Raw genomic sequence first — 21,056 nt, 5'->3', positions numbered from 1 at the left:
ATTATTGGCTTTATTTTAACAAAACAATTTTGTCCTTAAATAAAATAGTGAACATACAAGACAACTTGTCTTTTAGTAGTAAGTAAACAAACAAAGACTCCTAATTTAGTCTGCTGACATATGCAGTAACACATTGTGTTACTGCATATGCATCATTCCATTATTTTGTCAACATTATTAAGGACAAGTGGTAGAAAATTAATTATTAATCTACTTGTTCATTTACTGTTAATATCTGGTTATTTTCGGTTTCAACATGTTCTACCTACACTTCTGTTAAAATGTAATACCGTATTTCCTTGAATTGGCGCCGGGAATATAGTATTCGCTTGCCTAGAATTACAGCCGGGTCAAACTCGTTTCGCAAAATAATTAGCGCATGCTTGGCACTTCCGCCGGGTCAAATATGAGTCATTAAATGACTCCCGCCTCCAGGAGGTAGAGGGCGCTAGTGATCCTTCTTGCGACTACCAGTACTGCAGGAGACAGGTACTGCAGAAGAAGACAACAAGCAGCAAGCATGCAGCAATTGTTTGCTTGCACTTTTAACATGGAGGATTACATATCTAAAATAAAACCATTTTCTAAACTGGACTTTCAATCGAAGCAGGAGGTAATAATTAAAGGAATATCTCCAGAGACTTTTAAAATTGAAGAAAGATGAGAAAGACTGCCTTTGATCAGAAGCAGCTGCACATGGACCCATCTACAAGTAAAGGTAAGATCATAATAACGTTTTTTTTATTAAATGTGTTTTTAATGATAAGGTATGCGCCGGAGTGAGAAGAGGTTTTAAAATAATTAGAGCATGCTTGCTCATTCCGCATGGTTTTGGTAACCGCAGGAGTGAGAAGAGGTTTTAAATTAATTAGCGCCCCTGCGGCTATTCAAGGAAATACGGTAATCACTTATTCTTCTGTTGTTTGATACTTTACATTAGTTTTGGATGATACCACAAATTTGGGTATCAATCCGATACCAAGTAGTTACAGGATCATACATTGGTCATATTCAAAGTCTTCATGTGTCCAGGGACATATTTCCTGAGTTTATAAACATAATATAAATTTTTTTAAAAAACGAAAGAAGATTTTGTGATGTTAAAAAATATTGATGTAATCATAGTAGTATTGACTAGATACGCTATTGTACGTGGTATCATTACAGTGGATGTTAGGTGTAGATCCACCAATGGGCCTGAGCACCCACGGGATCGGCGCTTATGCCACCAAATATCCATTTACAATTTCATTTATAAATAAAAAATGATTTTTTTATATCCACCAAATCAGTCTCAATATCCTATTATTCAAATTTGATTAAAAGGTTGCATCTTGAAGATCTGCGACAATCTCATCATACATACAGATGTCAAGACCAAAATTATGCGACTAATGTGAATTCCTCAACCATAAGGGGTGTGCTAAATGTACTGAGCATAAAGTCGCAATAAATTGAGCTTTAAAGGCCTACTGAAAGCCACTACTACCGACTATGCAGTCTGATAGTTTATGTATCAATGATGAAATCTTAACATTGCAACACATGCCAATACGGCCGGGTTAACTTATAAAGTGACTTTTAAAACTTCCCGGGAAATATCCGGCTGAAACGTCGCGGTATGATGACGTATGCGCGTGACGAAGTCAGAGTAACGGAAGTTATGGTACCCGTAGAATCCTATACAAAAAGCTGTTTTCATTTCATAATTCCACAGTATTCTGGACATCTTTTGCAATTTGTTTAATGAACAATGAAGGCTGCAAATAAGACAGTTGTAGGTGGGATCGGTGTATTAGCAGCAGACTACAGCAACACAACCAGGAGGACTTTGTTGGAGCGCTAGCCGCGCTAGCCGCGCTAGCCGCGCTAGCCGCGCTAGCCGCCGACCTCACCTTGACTTCCTACGTCTCCGGGCCGCCAAACGCATCGGGTGAAGTCCTTTGTCCTTCTGCCGATCGCTGTAACGCAGGTGAGCACGGGTGTTGATGAGTAGATGAGGGCTGGCTGGCGTAGGTGGAGAGCTAATGTTTTTAGCATAGCTCTGTGAGGTCCCGTTGCTAAGTTGCTAAGTTAGCTTCAATGGCGTCGTTAGCACAGCATTGTTAACCTTCGCCAGCCTGGAAAGCATTAACCGTGTATTTACATGTCCACGGTTTAATAGTATTGTTGATTTTCTATCTATCCTTCCAGTCAGGGGTTTATTTCTTTTGTTTCTATATGCAGTTAAAGCAAGATGCTATCATGTTAGCTCGTAGCTAAAGCATTTCGCCGATGTATTGTCGTGGAGATAAAAGGCACTGAATGTCCATTTCGCGTTCTGGACTCTCATTTTCAAGAGGATATAGTATCCGAGGTGGTTTAAAATACAAATCCGTGATCCACAATAGAAAAAGGAGAGTGTGGAATCCAATGAGCCAGCTTGTACCTAAGTTACGGTCAGAGCGAAAAAAGATACGTCCATCACTGCCTCTCAAGTCCTTCACTGTAACGTTCCTCATCTACGAATCTTTCATCCTCGCTCAAATTAATGGGGTAATCATCACTTTCTCGGTCCGAATCTCTCTCGCTCCATTGTAAACAATGGGGAAATGTGAGGAATACTAGCTCCTGTGACGTCACGCTACTTCCGGTACAGGCAAGGCTTTTTTTTATCAGCGAGCAAAAGTTGCGAACTTTATCGTCGATTTTCTCTACTAAATCCTTTCAGCAAAAATATGGCAATATCGTGAAATGATCAAGTATGACACATAGAATGGATCTGCTATTCCCGTTTAAATAAAAAAAAATCATTTCAGTAGGCCTTTAAAACGCTTTCTAAAAATGTTTAAAGAATGTGATTTATAGCCTCTCTCGAAGAAAAATACCCTATTGCCTGCGTTGTTTTTGGCTGTACAATCTGTTCAAATCGCAAAAAGGATAAAGGTTTCTTTAGATTCCTCGACAGGTAATCAATGGCGGAGAAGTGCAAGATTTTACAAAAGAAGACAACAAAAAGGGCACGCACTCCAGTCCAAGCGGCCTCGGGAGCGGAGTCGAAGAACGCGTGAGTTAACAGTGATTACTTAAAAGGTTTGTTTGATATATTTCTAACATACTTTACTTGGTTAGTATTTCCAATTAAATCATTACCTTGATATTGTTTGTATGTTAATTTTTAACTAACAAAAACCAGAAAGTCAGGGTCATAGATACTTTGTCAGGAAAAGTACTTGTACGTCTCCCCTCTTGTTTATTTTGTATATGCAGTCACAGATGTCAGCTGTCGGTTGCAAGTCTTCGTAATTTGTTTACAGTTGTGCGTTCTCGCAAGACGCAAAGCTGAATCATGAAATGCAACCTTACCTGAGCAAAAACTATGCATATTTATCTGGGAGAGTCTTGATACCAATTTCCTTGACCCAGCCAAACACAAAGAAGTTGTAGACTTCCATGCTTTTCCAAGTTTTCATCTGTTTAGTGGTGTACAATGAGGTCTGGAGCACAAGAGCTCAACATGTCTGGGAACTCCACTGACGGAAAGTCCCTGATATCACTCGACAAATATTTTTTTGATAAAGTATAAGGATCTATACATTGCATTGTTTGATTTAGAAAGATCTAGGCCCTATGCGTACTCAGATAGTTTGCCCGATGCTTGCTGCACAACAGCCATCTTGGCTTGGTTGACCAAAACTGTTTTTCACTTCCCGGAAGAAGTCACGTGACGGAATACAAGCAATTGTTGAACATCTGCATGTTGTAACTTCAGAGGTCAGGATCCAGTTAACCCAGGTGTCTGGAGACAGCTGATTGGAGTGGAACCCTATAAATGCTGTAGGCGTTTGACCCCGCACATGAGAACTGTCTGGTCTTGGTGAGCGTACCATCTGGCGGACGTTATGTCAACTTTTTTAGTTTCACGCCAGGTCAAACGGCTGACAGTGTTCCATGAGCATCAGTTAGTTCAAATTACCTTTACGATATCCTTCAAATGTATGACTTCCCGTGTGTCAGTTTTTCAAAAGAGCTGTAAGAATTTATGGTATATTGTTTTCTACCCACTAATTTTTTTCTTTTTCAACTTTTAAAACTACTTTTAGCCTGTAAACAGGGTTCGTACACCTTTTCCATGGCCAAATTCAAGCACTTTTTAAGGAGTTTCAAGATCAATTTTCCAGTTTTTCCAGTACCCTTCAAAAGGCGAAAACCAGTGTGAATCAATCCATAGCCTTGTTGTTTGAGGTCACCAAATGCTGTCTGTAGGAAAAATAATGAAAATCTGCTAAAACCTAAGCCTAAAATTGAACCAACAGTTATCGTTAACTGAATGGAGCATAGAAAACGAAGCAGTGTGACTATTCAATGTCATTGGTGTTTGCAAACGTGTCTCCATTTGTGTCGTTTTTCAAATTTCTTGTTCTTTTTCTTACTTACAACACTCAATGGCATCAAACAGCACGAATTGATTCACACCGTATTTGTGCTTGTAAACTGCATAATGTGATATAAATACATGCACCCTCAAAATGTCAATTTCACTCATTTATTAACAACACTGTTCCACATTAATATAAGGAAATAAAGGAAAATATTTTGTTTGTTTCACAACACCTTAGTCACCTTTCATTAAGCATATCTAGCCCTATAACTGTGGCTATGATAACAAATGAACAAAAAGACAAAAGTTAACATTTTTTTGCTTTCACTGAGGTAGCCAGACAAGTTAAGTAGACAACGAATATAATAGAGGAAGAAATGCATACAACCATGTAGGGCTGCAACTAACGATTAATTTGATAATCGATTAATCTGTCGATTATTACTTCGATTAATAATCGGATAAAAGAGACAAACTACATTTCTATCCTTTCCAGTATTTTATTGAACAAAAAGTATACTGGCACCATACTTATTTTGATTATTGTTTCTCAGCTGTTTGTACATGTTGCAGTTCATAAATAAAGGTTTATAAAAATAAAAAAATTACAAAATAAAAAATAAATTTAAAAAAATTGCCTCTGCGTATGCGCATAGCATAGATCCAACGAATCGATGACTAAATTAATCGGCAACTATTTTTATAATCGATTTTAATCGATTAGTTGTTGCAGCCCTACAACCATGTTGTGTAAAAACTACAAAATCATTCATATTAACTCAGCTCTAAGTTGTGAAAAAGGTTACAAATTATACATTACATGACCTTCACAGTACAAACAAGTCCAATAATGTAACAATTTTAATGCAATTGACTAAAACGACAAAATGTAACTTGTTTGCTTTAACTGAGGTAGTCAGACAAGTTAGGTAGACAACCAAAATAATGGAGCAAAAATATTTCCTTTTTGCATACTTTGCAGCAGGCTACACGTGGATTTGGTTCACGTTTTATCCAAAGTTTGTATTTGTCATTTTCCATCCAATGTTCATTAAAACGACAACCTCGCGGCATGATGTACCGATACACCACCGTCCTCTTGGGGGCGACACAGAGCCGTACATACATAACAGCAACCTAATGTAAGGGCTCGTGCAAAGCCAACAGATCAAGCGTGTAGCTTTCATTTTTAAGGAAACTTATTTTATTTCTTTCCATTTTATAAGTAGCCTATTGAGCCAGACTGCCGAGAAATACGATGAACATTTCCAAGCATTTACAAGCACTTCACCCAAAATTCAAGCATTTTTCAAACCGTGAAAACACAACATTAAAATCCAAGCATTTTCAATAGAGATGTCAGATAATGGCTTTTTTGCCGATATCCGATATTCCGATACTGTCCAACTCTTAATTACCGATTCCGATATCAACCAATACCGATATATAAAGTCGTGGAATTAACACATTATTATGCCTAATTTTGTTGTGATGCCCCGCTGGATGCATTTAACAATGTAACAAGGTTTTCCAAAAGAAATCAACTCAAGTTATGGAAAAAAATGTCAACATGGCACTGTGGGCGGGGTTGGGGGGGGGGTTAGCAGGGGCTGTATATTGTAGCTTCCCGGAAGAGTTAGTGCTGCAAGGGGTTCTGGGTATTTGTTCTGTTGTGTTTATGTTGTGTTACGGTGCGGATGTTCTCCCGAAATGTGTTTGTCATTCTTGTTTGGTGTGGGTTCACAGTGTGGCGCATATTTGTAACAGTGTTAAAGTTGTTTATACGGCCACCCTCAGTGTGACCTGTATGGCTGTTGACCAAGTATGCATTGCATTCACTTGTGTGTGTGAAAAGCCGTAGATATTATGTGATTGGGCCGGGACACAAAGGCAGTGCCTTTAAGGTTTATTGGCGCTCTGTACTTCTCCCTACGTCCGTGTACCACTCCGTACAGCGGGGTTTTAAAAAGTCTTAAATTTTACTTTTTGAAACCGATACCGATTTTACATTTTAAAGCATTTATCGGCCGATATTATCGGCAGTCCGATATTATCGGACATCTCTAATTTTCAAGGTTTTTAAGTACCCGTATGAACCCTGTGTAAAATACAGTGCATTAGTATAAAACTACATTTGTTTTAAAAAAAGAAAACAAATTCAAAAACCAGTTTGTATTTCATTTTCATAAAATACATTTCAATTAGTATTAGCTTATAATAATAATAGTTATTCTTACAATAATAACAATAATATATAGTACATTTTGTATTATTACCAGAAATAGGACAATGACTGGTAACATCAATGATTTCCAAGCTTTGTTATTTTTTCAGTGTCAGTTAAAAAAAACAAAGAACACTCAACCTTTACTTTAAGATAAGTGTGTCAAAAATGGTGTTTTAAATGGCAAGGATAAAATGTGTTGTGTTGCTATTTCAAGTTAACAGAGATTAAATGTTTTAAAGGCGAATATACCTTTAAAGCCACTTTTATAATTGTAGAATAAACACTTAGTAAACAATTAGTAAGCTAAGCTTGCTTCAGACTGATACAACCATTGAATGAAAGTTATCATTGAATATATAATTTCAGCCGTAAATACATAATTCTTATTGACGGTAGCCGATATTGGCATTAAAAAAAGAGCAGGCTAGTTCTGTCCCATAACCTCCAAGGTTGGCAAGTCTACTACATTAACATTATCGCATCACGCATGTCTTGTTTGTGGTGGGATTTCCCCGGCGTGTATCAGATTCAGTTACAGAATGGTATGTTTCCAACTGGGGTATTAAAGACACGAAAAAACAGAATGACTCACGGCCGATACTGCTTTCAATTACAGGCACCAAAGAATTTTGTGCTTCAGCAGTATTGGATTGCTTTTGGTTTTTGCAAACATGGTCGGCCTTCTGCTTTGCCGCAAATGCATTTTGGCGGAGTAAATAGCGAAGTAGGGAGGCGTGTAGGGAACTGATGTTAGGAGGATAAGCAAGAGATAATGAAGGAAGCAAAAAGGAAGGGAGCCACTGAGCAGCAGTATGTAGAAAAGATCATAAAAAGGGTCAAGAATGGGAGTGTGGAATGGAGGAGAAAAGTGTTTTATTGGCGATTTATTACATATTTGTCTAACCCAAGCCTCACCAAATACTTCAAAATGGGATGCAATGACTGCTGAAAGAATGCTGAACTGGTCTTCTTTCCATAGCAAAGTGGTGCAATTACAAAGAAAGGAAACAAGCATGCAATCTATGTTTAGTGTATGAACAATACATGTATTGATCTTGACAACATACTAAGCAGGTTGGAGGTCGTGTTATGTTAATTTATGGAAAACTGTTGGCTTGACCTCCTTCACAAACTACTTTGCTATAAGGTCGTAATAATCGGATTTTGCAAGATACCTTGGATGTGGCAACACGGCCACACGGCTTTCGCACAAACCTTTCAGGAAGAGAAGGGGGGACTTTCACTTTAAAATGCGCAGCCAAGTAAACACACACAGTGGACCGAGCCCACTAAATGTCTCGTTTGTGTCTTTGCGGTGCTCTAAAATGTTTTTTATGGGTTCCCTTTCAAAACATCAGCTCCTTTTGTCTTTTATTTACATTCCCATGGAGGACAAAAGTGGCCTCGTCTCATCTTAACATGGCTAAATTTGTTTTGATAGTGACCCAGATGTTTCTGAACAAACATGTGGTTGGCGTCTTTACCAATGAGCCCTGAAATAGACACCCAAAATGCAACATGCTTATAGTGAATGTTAAAATCATACTGTGGATGCAGTATACAGGCTTAAGACAGGCTTGGGGGCATTGTTGTGCATTTACAAGAAGAGATAATGAATATAAATAATGAATAGATGAAAATGAACGTGGTCAGCTTTGTTATTGAAGTCAGAGTGTCTGTGCAGAGAGGAACAGTTCCCAGAGTCATCATCAGATGGCCCCTTGGAGACATGGGCCCTTTGACTTCTGCACATTATTTCAGCCAGCACTGTCAGATGTCATCAAAACTTTGACAATTTTGCTGCCAGAATCGACCAATACAACAGGTGTTTAACGAAAGACAAATGTATTTTTCTACTGCTTTTTTCTGTACATTCTGTTACGATGGGGTTGCAACTTACTGCAAAGGTTTGTTCTCCCAGGATGCAAACGGACGACTCCGGACAGGTCTTGCAGGTAGGAACATGATTTAATCGTAAATTAACACTCAAAGAGGTACTTAACAGAAAACAAACCGACGGAACAAGGTGCCGATCGCACCTGAAGCTAAGGCTACTACTTAGCACAGACTAGAGATCACTAGCAGGGGCTAGGAGACAAGCAAAACTAACGTAACAGTAGCGTGACGCAAACAAAGAAGCCAGACCGACTGATTGGCAAAGGCAGGCTTAAACAATGTCTCTGATTACAAACAGGTGCGCGTCCCGAACACAAGAGGCAGGTGAAACTAATACGTAGCCATGGTAACAAACTCAGAGGTGCATAAACAGGAACTAAAGGAGTCCAAAACTAACAGAAAACACAAGTGACTCGAAAAACTTAGACTATGATCCGGGCAACGGATCATAACACATTCTTTAGATCAGTGTTTTTCAACCACTGTGCGTGAGGTACAGTCTGGTGTGCCATGGGAGATTATGCAGTTTCACCTATTTGTGTTAAAAATATTTTTTGCAAACCAGTAATTATAATCTGCAGTGTCGGTTCTGTAAAGTACAAAGAAAACAAAAACATGTGGTAAGTAGACGCATTAATCAATAAAAGAAACATCTAAGGAAGAGAATCCCTTTGCCATCTTCCACTAGTTTTTTTAATATATAAATCGCGCGCTTGACTCTCGTCGTCATTTGGGATGTCTGTTGTGATTTCCCTTCCTGGTTCCATGACCCGCCCTATCTTGCCTAATGTGTTGCTCTAATCTTAACCAATCGTGACTCATCATTGTAAACAACCAACCAATCGTGGATGTTCTTATACGTGCAAGCAATATATCGAAATACAGTGTCTTACAAGCTCGATATATCACCCAGCCCTAATGTTGACATCATCGAGTGGTAAACTGCTTCCTCGCTCGTGGACGTTTATGGTAGATCAGAAATCATGCCTCTCACCTGATAGTAGAAAAATGAGGACGTACTCCGACAAGTTGGTACACTTTGACAGCCTATTTAGACCCGGAAAAGGCGAGAACGCTTGGTTTCACCCCCCCTTTCTTTGAGAGGACTATCAGTCATTCTTCATCTAAACGGGACTATACCAATATTCTATCAATAGGCATCCTAATGATAGCAGACATTGTACAGTAAGTGTTATTTTGTTATATTTGTTGGCTCTCTTGAAGTCTGCAGTGAGTAATAATCAGTGATGTTTAAAATAATGGAACGTCGTCATGCGTTTTTGAAATAAATACGCCGTGTATGCGTAAAAGGAGCGAATGTGCCCGTTACTACACTACATCTATACTTACAAAACCATATTTGTACATATCCTATTTGCTGATGTTATTGTATTGTTGTTGTTGTTATTGTTGTGTTTGATGTCTCTCTGTCTTATCCCCCTCTTGTCCCCACAATTTCCCCCTGTCTTCCTTTTTTTCCTCTTTCTATCCCCTCCTGCTCCAGCCCGGCTGCACCAAATTATAATATAAATCCATTTAATAAAGTCAAATAGAAATGAGGCAACATTTCTTTGTAAAGTAAATGTGTACAGCCAATATGGGCCTCTACATCAACTATATGATTTGCCTGAGTAGCTGGACAGCACAGTAAAAAAAATAAAAAATAAAATAAAATAAAAATAAAAAACCTTAATGGAGGTGTTTGGATGTTTTTAAGGGCTTTTATAGGCAGAGTAGATTGACTCACATAGACTCCATTGTAAGCAGACTTTTTAATCGCATTTTATTTACTATTTAGAATCAGTATTTCCCACACATTCATTTATTTGTGGCGGCCCGCCACGAAAGAATTTAGGCCGCCACAAAAAAAACCAAAAAAAAAAAACATTTAATTTTGTTTTTGTTTTTGTGTGTGTCCTGTCCAGCTTCTCAGGCAAATCATATAGTTGATGTAGATGCCCATATCGGCTGTTCAGATTTACTTTACAAAAGAGAAGTGTAGGATCAAGATTTTTGGAGCTCTTTGTTCAGTGGATCAGATGTTTGATGAAGCTTTGTGTCTATCTACCACCACTACTGTTTTCTGTTTATTTGTTACTGACTGTGGCAGGACACCTCTGCCTCTGTTTCACTTTATGTTGCTGGTAAATAATATGGTTGTAATAGTAGGCTAAAGTTAAATTATTTAGTATGCACTAATTAAAGGGGCAGAGTTTTAAGAGACATTTTAGCTTTTATATTTTTATAAGATATATTTTTTGTAAGAACCACAATTAATAAATATATTTCAGTGAATAACTTATTGTTCAAATCTGTATATAAATATGTACATAAAGTGTTGTAATTATATTGTAAAATGCATGGATGGATGGATGGATGGACGTTTAAAACAAAACTGTTATTATTAATTAGTAAGTATACATTTTTTGAGCCTTTTTAGAGAAAATCATATCATTGTAGTAAATTATGCAAATTACTCGATGACGTCATGGTAACCACGCCCATAGCCACGCCCCCACCGCCACAGGTATCTTGGCAGTTTATGGGAAACACTGAGAATGCATAAAGAAGAAAAACATGTGTTCTTCTCTTAAACAAAGATTGTAAATGATAAGCAGAGAGTACCAAAAAGTGCAGTTCCCCTCTAAAGGCTTAGTGGCCACATGCGTGGACAGCACCTTTTAGCTCTTATTTCCAAAATTGTGTACACTGCTGAACTGGGGTCCTATGGCCGCTTATGTGGACACTTATACTGCCATCTGGTGGTGTCAGAAGAGTATAACATACAATGGAATTTGGGAAAAAAAAGGGTAAAAATAAGAATTAGCATGTCACTAAACATGAAGTACACGTTTGTGTAATTATGGACTAAGTACATCATATCAAAAGATGATTCTTAGTTTTTATTCTAATTAGGGTCCAATAAGCCCAAATAGCAAAGAGAAATAAAAAAAGCATATAAACAAACAGCTTGGGCCTTAAGAGGTTAAATGGGTTTACCAAATGACTAAAATCCCCAAGGAAGCGGTTTTCGAAAGGTTTGAGGAAGACAGCAGATAAAGAGGACACTAGCTATTATTTGCAAGCAACTCACAGACGAGGGACTGACAAACAAGATAAGACAGACTAGTGGTGGGCCAGTGTGCTGGGGGCAAAGTGTATCAGTGGAATGGTTGGCTGACAGCAAGCAGACTGGCCACAAGGTATCTAACCTCTGTGATGTTTAACACGTGTCAAGCATTTGCATTACCGAGCACGTCAAAGTTATGACTTGCAGAATGGGCCCAGAAGGGCAAACTGGAAGGAAGGTTGACATGGCCCAGACGTACACAAAAAGGCTTACAGTGACCTTTTCAGCATCCCCTGAAAGACCAGTGTCTGCTCTCGCCTGCCAGTGCACCAGGGGCGCCTTTCAATGGCTCTGCGTGCACACAGGAATGTGTGCACGCATGCTGGTGAGGCAAGCCAGAGGCCGGTGACTTTTCAAAAAACCGTGAAGAGCGGCTGCTGTTTTCCATCGTATTGATGGTCAGAAAGTCATGTCAAGTACTGACCGGGTCGAGTCGAGACAACAGAGGCTTGAGAATTGTACACAAATGATTAAACATACAATGTTCAAGAGCCTTAAAGAGCTACTTTCCATCTCAGATTCAGTGAGGGTGGGGCCATAGTCCTCGGGCGGCAGTAAAAGGGCATGCATGTGGAAGTTACACTTACAGTTGACAACATGACAATATTACAAGCAATATAATACTGTAATGCAAAAAGAGATACTCTAAACCAGAGGTGTCAAACACATTTTATATCGGGGGCCACGTGGAGAAAAATCTACTCCCAAGTAGGGCGCACAGAGACAAACCCGCGATATATCGAGTATATTCGATATATCGCGGGTTTGTCTCTGTGCGATATAGAAAATGACTATATCGTGATATTCGAGTATACGTTCTCACTAGAGATAAATGCTTTAAAATGTAATATCGGAAATTATCGCTATCGGTTTCAAAAAGTAAAATGTATGACTTTTTAAAACGCCGCTGTACGGAGTGGTACACGGACGTAGGGAGAAGTACAGAGCGCCAATAAACCTTAAAAGACACTGCATTTGCATGCCGGCCCAATCACATAATATCTACGAGTTTTCACACACACAAGTGAATGCAAAGCATAATTGGTCAACAGCCATACAGGTCACACTGAGGGTGACCGTATAAACAACTTTAACACTGTTACAAATATGCGCCACACTGTGAACCCACACCAAACAAGAATGACAAACACATTTCGGGAGAACATCCGCACCGTAACACAACATAAACACAACAGAACAAATACCCAGAACCCCTTGCAGCACTAACTCTTCCGGGACGCTACAATATAAACCCCCCGCTATCCCCAACCCCGCCCACCTCAACCTCCTCATTCTCTCTCAGGGAGAGCATGTCCCAAATTCCAAGCTGCTGTTTTGAGGCATGTTAAAAAAAATAATGCACTTTGTGCCATGTTGGCATTTTTTTTCCATAACTTGAGTTGATTTATTTTGGAAAACCTTGTTACATTGTTTAATGCATCCAGCGGGGCATCACAACAAAATTAGGCATAGTAATGTGTTAATCCTACGACTGTATATATCGGCATCGGTTGATATCGGAATCGGTAATTAAGAGTTGGACAATATCGGATATCGGCAAAAAAGCCATTATCGGACATCTCTAGTATTTAATGTTATGGTATACCATAAATATTCTCTTTAAAATCTGTTTTGTGTTAACGCGGGGGTCAGCAACCCGCGGCTCTTTAGTGCCGCCCTAGTGGCTCCATGTAGCTTTTTCAAAAATGTATGAAAATGGAAAAAGATATCAATATATTTTTTGTTTTAATATTCTTTCTGTAGGAAGACAAACATGACACAAACATTCCCAATTGGCAAGTGCCTATTTGTCCTACTAATTTCGGCAGTCCTTGTAGTTGTGTGGACTGGTTATGCAACAGTTTGTTTACATGTATAACTTTGTCCGACGCTGCCACAGAAAGACGTAACTTATGCCACTCCTATGGCTAATTTTGTCCACCTAATGTTTTATGCTGTGCATGAATGCACAACGGTGAGTTTTGTTAATGTTATTGATTTGTTGGAGTGCTAATCAGGCATATATTAGCTAATCGATGCTAACATGCCATGTAAACCTTGTGTGATGTTCATATTGTTGTTACTCAGCCAGCGTTTGTGGGTCTGATGGACCCGTTGCATTTTGTGGCTTTTAATGCCTCACAATCAAACACTTTTATGTTAAAATACTGAACAGATGTTTACCTTATCCCAATAAACATCTGTTCAGTATTTTAACATAAAAGTTAAACATGTAAACACTTTTATGTTAAAATACTGAACAGATGTTTACCTTATCCCAATAAACATCTGTTCAGTATTTTAACATAAAAGTTTGATTGTGAGGCATTGAAAGCCACAAAATGCAACGGGTCCATCAGACCCACAAACGCTGGCTGAGTAACAACAATATGAACGTTGCACGGAAAATTTCTCTGCCAGTTTCTGCATCCCACAGGGATTCTTCTTTTGTGTTTCTGCACCTGCGGTTCCCACACAAGTTTGCAACATTGTTTGTCAACACTGTCTGCTCTCATTTTCTCGCACATTTGACCCTCTGATGTTCTGTGTACCTACACTCTGTCCTCCTCCTGTCTAGGCCTGCTGTGTTTGTGTGTGTGGTACACAGAACATCAATTTCCACACTTCTATTAGCCCCGGGTCCAGTGGATCAGGACATCTTATATGTAATAGAAATGTGTGTGTGTGTGTGTGTGTGTGTGTGTGTGGGGGGGGGGGGGGTATGGTGTGTGGTCATTAAATATATATTCTAATATATGTTCTTCACAGAAAATTAGCCAAAATCAGTGAGTCTCAGTTTGAAAAATTAATTAATTGTATCATTTTTCTGAATGAAAACGGGTCCCACAGACCCGAACACCACACAAGGGTTAAGCTAGCTGTATGTACACATTGCATCATTATGCCTCGTTTGCAGGTATATTTGAGCTTATTTAATTTCCTTTACTTATGTCCTCTGTGCATTTAATTCATATTTGCATGTCTCATGACACATTATCTGTATGCAATATTGGCTACATTTCTGATAGATGTTTGTGTGCCAGACCACAGCAAACGTTACCGAGCTTGCAAAGATTGTAATAAAATCCATTAGAAAAAGACAGTCTGCCGTTTCCTTTAACCTGGACACACACATCTATACCCTTGGCCATTCTAAGCCAGTAATTTCCAGGAGTTATGTCACCCTGTGAGAAGCTTCCATTTTACTAAAGTTTTCCAATGTTGTAAAAATGTGTACAATAAATATTACGGTAAATTTAAACATTTCTTTTTCAACACATAGTATTTTTGATAGTAGGCTAAAATAGCTAATATAGACATTTAAATCATGTGTTGCCTTCATTATAACACTTATATAAGGCATTTAATTTTTTGCAGCTCCAGACAGATTTGTTTTTTGTATATTTGGTTCAATATGGCTCTTTTAACATTTTGGGTTGCCAACCCCTGTATTAATGTTTCTGGGTGTCTAAAATGGTGTACTGTAATTGGATTTGTATTTCTTAAATTGCTTCAGTGTTTGTATGATTTAGTGTGTGTCTGACCTTTCGGAACGGGTCCGTGTACGTTCATTCTATTTCTAATTCTTAAATGCAAATCAAAAAACAAATTTCGGGCCATTTTTTTTCCATTTTAATTTCTGAAACAAAAGTTGGACAACTATTTAATGAGACTTTTTTCAAACGACAATAGGACTCCTGCTGAACAAAGATGTTAGCGTTATTCTAAAAACATGCTAAACGCAAAGGAAAAGCTAAAATACTGCTTCCGGTTCAATTTGTCATCACAAAGATAAACACGCATTTTTGCATTTTGGATGAACATGTTTGTGTTTATCTGGAAAAATAAAAATCCATTTAAAGAAAACAGCACAAAATCAAATTTCATGGCAATACTTTAATGAAAAAACAACCCTTTTTAGTTTGTTTTAAAATCTGCCATATATAATAAAAATCGAAAAACGACCCTAATTTTGTTTTTGGATTTGCGTTTCAGAATCGGAAATAGAATGAACGGAAGGTACACGGACCGGAACGGATTACTAACGAAAACTGTGGTGTCAGTATACATAAAAAAATATATGAATAAATGAATAGGTGACAAATAATTGTATATTTTACTAATTAGTTTAGTTACTGAAACAAATATTTACAAAAATGACAAAACCAAAATATCTACATCAGGGGTGTCAAACGTACGGCCCGAGTGCCGGATCAGGCCCGCAAACAGGTTCTAACCGGCCCGCGGGATGAGTTTGCTACATATAAAAATGAACCTGAAATTTTTGAATCAAACTGCTGTTCTAAATGTGTCCACTAGATGTCGCAATAGCAATTTTTCGTGTCTCTGTAGATCAGTGGTTCTTAACCTGGGTTCAATGGAACCCTAGGGGTTCAGTGAGTCAGGCTCAGGGGTTCGGCGGAGGTCAAAACTCACCCGACTCATCGTGTAAATAAAAACTTCTCCCTATCGGCGTATTACGGATACGACAACAGCAGAAGTCAGACTGATTTGCAGGTGTGTAATTTGTTGTGAGTTTATGCACTGTGTTGGTTTTGTTGTTTGAACAAGGTGATGTTCATGCACGGTTCATTTTGTCCACCAGTAAAAAAACATGGTAACACTTTAGTTTGGGGAACATATTCACCATTAATTAGTTGCTTATTAACATGCAAATTAGTAACATATTGGCTCTTAACTAATCATTATTAAGTACTTATTAATGCCTTATTCGGCATGGCCTTATTATAACCCTAACCCTGTAACCCTGGCCCTAACCCTCTAACCCTAACCAAATAACTCTAAAATAAGTCTTTCTTACTTAGAATATGTTCCCCATACTAAAGTGTTACCAAAAACATAACTTTGTCTTGAATTTGAAAAATAACTACATTTTATTTTTCACTAAAGAAGGGTTCTGTGAACGCGCATATGAAATTGGTGGGGTTCGGTACCTCCAACAAGGTTAAGAACCACTGTTGTAGATGATGTTACATATGTACAAAATAAACCACATGATGTTAGAGGAAAATGATTAAACTGCATAAATAACATCCTGTAATTTGATTTGAATGTAATTTTTTTATCTTGATAGATTGAAAATTAACACCAATGAGTTGACTGATGAACATTATCACATAATTTTTTCAGAAAATATAAAAAAACGACAAATAAAGACAAAATACTATTAACCGCAGCATGTAACCCAACAACATGATGATTTGTACAATTTCAGAATGTGCTTGTTCTATTTTTAAACAAAGAAAACGATCTGAAGTTGTCTTTATTTTTAAGTTATCGTGTCGTGATTTTACCAGTCCGGCCCACTAGGTAGTAGATCTTTCTCCATGTGGCCCCCGATCTAAAATGAGTCTACATATCGTATCTGAAAACAGACTTTGATGTGAAAAACTAAGCAAAGTGTGCAAGTCAATAAAAAGACTTACACAGCCCTGTGCAGCTATGTGTTACTTGTTAGGTGATCTGGTAACTGATCACCATGAGAACAGAAGTAAGAGTGTTTGGAATGTCTCGGTATAAGAAGCTATATATTTGTGCACAGCCTGCTTACAAAGCTTTTCATTCAACAAACATTTAGATGACGTATGCAAAATGCCCGTTATGATAATCATGTACACAAGGGAAACACACCAAACCTGAATGCAATGATAAGCTTACACGTCTTTTCCACACAGACGTCAAAAACACAATACCAGCAGGAAGCGTACACAACACAAACATTAAAAAGCCTTTCCTACATGCACACCACGTCTTACCGTAAGTTTTGCAGTGTTTGTGGGGAAGAGTTGTCCCTAGTGCAGCGTGCTAGTAAAAAGGCCAAACTCTACTGTTGCTCTAAAAGCTGCCCGCCGGCCCCTCCCACCCGGGCTTGTCATGTGAACTAGGACGCAGTGCAGCGGGAGACGCCCACTTCCGTTAGCTAGCAAGCCCCCCCCCCCCCCAGAACTTCGAAGGGGGAAAATGACACCAACTTCAACTGCGTGGCTTTAGATAAACTACCTTTGAAATAACCAGGGTGATTAGGACAAATCAGGAGAGTGCTGAGGCATCAACAGACTGCAGTCTTTGGACTAAAATTTACAACACAAAGTTGCATTCTTGACCCTTATTTTTTTTAAAGTCAGTGTTCAAAAACAATGAAAAAAAATACAAAAATTAGGGGTATTTTACTTAAACTAAGCAAAATTATCTGTCAATAGAACAAGAAAATTTGGCTTGTGAAGACTTTCCAAAACAAGTAAAATTAGCTAACCTCAATGAACACCAAAATACCTTCAAATAAGAATATTCTCAATAATAACAACTGTACTTTTCTTGATAGAAAAAACAAATATGAGACCTTTTTTCTCAGTATGTTGAAAAATATTCCTAAATTAAGTAAATGCTAGTGCCATTATCTTGACATAATGATATGCACTCGGCATTACATTTCTTGAAACCAGCATACTTATACTAAAAACTATTTTATTGTTCTTAATGGAAGGCAACAAGGCAACCGCTTGTTACTCTCGGGGTCTACGAGCCGCTCAGGCAAATCATATGGTCTAAAAAGGCATTTTCCCCATCGATAACATGACATCATCGCACCAAGTGAGTGCTCTTTCAGTCAATTAGTGCACAAGGAATATACTGTATAATCTGAATGTGCATGAACTATTTCTGTTCAAAATTGTTTGAAATATCACATGTTTAAATATTAACTGTCAGTTAACTGTACTGTGCCAACTGTACTACTATAAGAGTACATCTTTTCTATTGTTTCATTGAAAATAAAACAGCAAAGTTCATTTGGTTGTTATCCGTTTAATTATGACACACAATTGTGTCAAAGTCATGATTTTTTATTTCATGCTTGAAGTAAGAAATTATTACTTTGAAAAAGCAGTTTTATACTTGTGAGTGTTGATGACACAGCTTTGCAACACTTGATATTCTAGTTTCAAGCATGTTTTACTCAATATAGGTCATCAAATCTCAGCAACAAGCTGTAATATCTTACTGAGATCATTTAGGACCAAAACACTTAAAACAAGTAAAACACTCTAACATAAAATCTGCTTAGTGAGAAGAATTATCTTATCAGACAGAAAATAAGCAAATATCTCCCTTATTTGAGATATTTAATCTTACTTAGATTTCATTTTTTTGCAGTGTGGGCTCTGCATTCATCACATCCCTCTCATTCACTACCATCTACTGTGGGTGTAATGGGACGCATATAACTCCTGGCTATACTTCATGTCACTGACTTAATATGTACCGTATGGATATTCTATTCTGTTGCTTGAATTCCAACACGTGACTTCCTCCCGGAATTGAAAAAAAGCGGTGGTCAAGCACGCCAAGATGGCTCTTGTACAGCACACACTATGAGTATGTTAGGGGCCTAGATAGAGATGTCCGATAATGGCTTTTTTGCCGATATCCGATATTCCGATATTGTACTCTTAATTACCGATTCCGATATCAACCGATACCGATATATACAGTTGTGGAATTAACACATTATTATGCCTAATTTTGTTTCTGTAACAAGGGTTTCCAAAATAAATCAACTCAAGTTATGGAAAAAAATGCCAACATGGCACTGCCATATTTATTACTGAAGTCACAAAGTGCATAATTTTTTTTAACATGCCTCATAACAGCAGCTTGGAATTTGGGACATGCTCTCCCTGAGAGAGCATGAGGAGGTTGAGGTGGGCGGGGTATTGGGGATTTTAGGTGTTAGCGGGGGGTGTATATTGTAGCGTCCCGGAAGAGTTAGTGCTGCAAGGGGTTCTGGGTATTTGTTCTGTTGTGTTTATGTTGTGTTACGGTGCGGATGTTCTCCCGAAATGTGTTTGTCATTCTTGTTTGGTGTGGGTTCACAGTGTGGCGCATATTTGTAACAGTGTTAAAGTTGTTTATACGGACACCCTCAGTGTGACCTGTATGGCTGTTGACCAAGTATGCGTGGCATTCACTTGTGAGTGTGTCAAAAGCCGCAAATATTATGTGACTGGGCCGGCACGCAAAGGCAGTGCCTATAATGTTTATTGGCGCTCTGTACTTCTTCCTACGTCCTTGTACACAGCGGCGTTTAAAAAAATCATAAACTTTACTTTTTGAAACCGATAATTTTGAAACCGATACCGATAATTTCCGATATTACATTTTAAAGAATTTATCGGCCGATAATATCGGCAGTCCGATGTTATCGGACATCCCTAAGTGAAACCATACAAAACAACAATGACAAACACATTTTGGGAGAATATTTGCACCGCAACACAACATAAGCACTACAGGACAAATTCCCAGAATTCCCTGCAGCATCAACTCTCCCGGGACGCTACAATATAAACAAATGCCATTGGTGGATCCACACCTAACATCCGCTGTAATGATACCAAGTACAGGAGCGTATCTAGTCAATACTACTATGATTACATTGATATATCGAGGATAGGTCAGTCTTGACAAATGCTTGCTGTGGTTCAGTAATAATGAACACCCCCTTAGATTTACTTTATTACAATTTTTTCAAATACAGTGTATGAGATAATTGTCAAAATCATGACGTCATCTATATTTCCCCATTCTAATCAGTGAAATGTCAAGTCAGAAGAACTGTAAAAAATATCAGCCAGTTGTCTCGGGATGGACAGACAACCTAAAAAACAGTTAGTGTGCAAATTCAAATACTAATCTTATTCCATGAATAAAGCACTGCTTCCTTCACTTGATTTAAAAGCCTACTAAAACCCACTATTACCAACCATGCAGTCTGATAGTTTATATATCAATGATGAAATCTTAACCTTGCAACACATGCCAATACGACCGGGTTAACTTATAAAGTGCAATTTTAAATTTCCCGCAAAATATCCGGCTGAAAACGTCTCGGTATGATGACGTTTGCGCGTGACGTCACGGTTTGAAGCAGACATTTTGGAATAGCACGGTGGCCAGCTTAAGTCGTCTGTTTTCACCACATAATTCCACAGTATTCTGAACATCTGTGTTGGTGAATCTTTTGCAATTTGTTTAATGGACGATGAAGACAGCAAAGAAGAAAGCTGTAGGTGGGATCGGTGTATTAGTGGCTCGCTGCAGCAACACAACCAGGAGGACTTTGAGTTGGATAGCAGAAGCGCTATCCGACGCTAGCCGCCGACCGCACCGATGATCGGGTGAAGTCCTTCGTCGCGCCGTCGATCGCTGGAACGCAGGTGAGCACGGGTGGTGATGAGCAGATGAGGGCTGGCGTAGGTGGAGAGCTAATGTTTTTAGCATAGCTCTGTCGAGGTCCCGTAGCTAAGTTAGCTTCAATGGCGTCGTTAGCAACAGCATTGCTAGGCTTCGCCAGGCGGGACAGCATTAACCGTGTGGGTACAGGTCCAGGGTTTGGTTCGGTGTCTCCTGATAGTAGAAGTAAT

General features: G+C 38.5%; 1 protein-coding gene across 6 annotated transcripts in view; it reads right to left on the bottom strand.

Annotated features, from left to right (window-relative positions):
* LOC133642681 (septin-9-like) overlaps window positions 1-21,056 on the bottom strand; it is a 175,751-nt gene that overhangs the window by 20,668 nt on the left and 134,027 nt on the right. Inside the window, exon 1 of one of the 6 annotated variants that reach the window (XM_062037035.1) lies at window positions 17,391-17,516. The exons of the other annotated variants lie outside the window; for them this stretch is intronic. The gene's annotated coding sequence lies outside the window, so the exon portion shown is untranslated. Of the gene's footprint in view, window positions 1-17,390; window positions 17,517-21,056 lie in introns of those variants that run through there. 6 annotated transcript variants of the gene reach the window in all.

This window comes from Entelurus aequoreus, linkage group LG25, assembly GCF_033978785.1.
Source record: "Entelurus aequoreus isolate RoL-2023_Sb linkage group LG25, RoL_Eaeq_v1.1, whole genome shotgun sequence".
NCBI classification, from domain to species: domain Eukaryota; kingdom Metazoa; phylum Chordata; class Actinopteri; order Syngnathiformes; family Syngnathidae; genus Entelurus; species Entelurus aequoreus.
The sequence above is the reverse complement of the archived record's forward strand: the minus strand, read 5'-3'. Positions and strand labels throughout refer to the sequence as shown.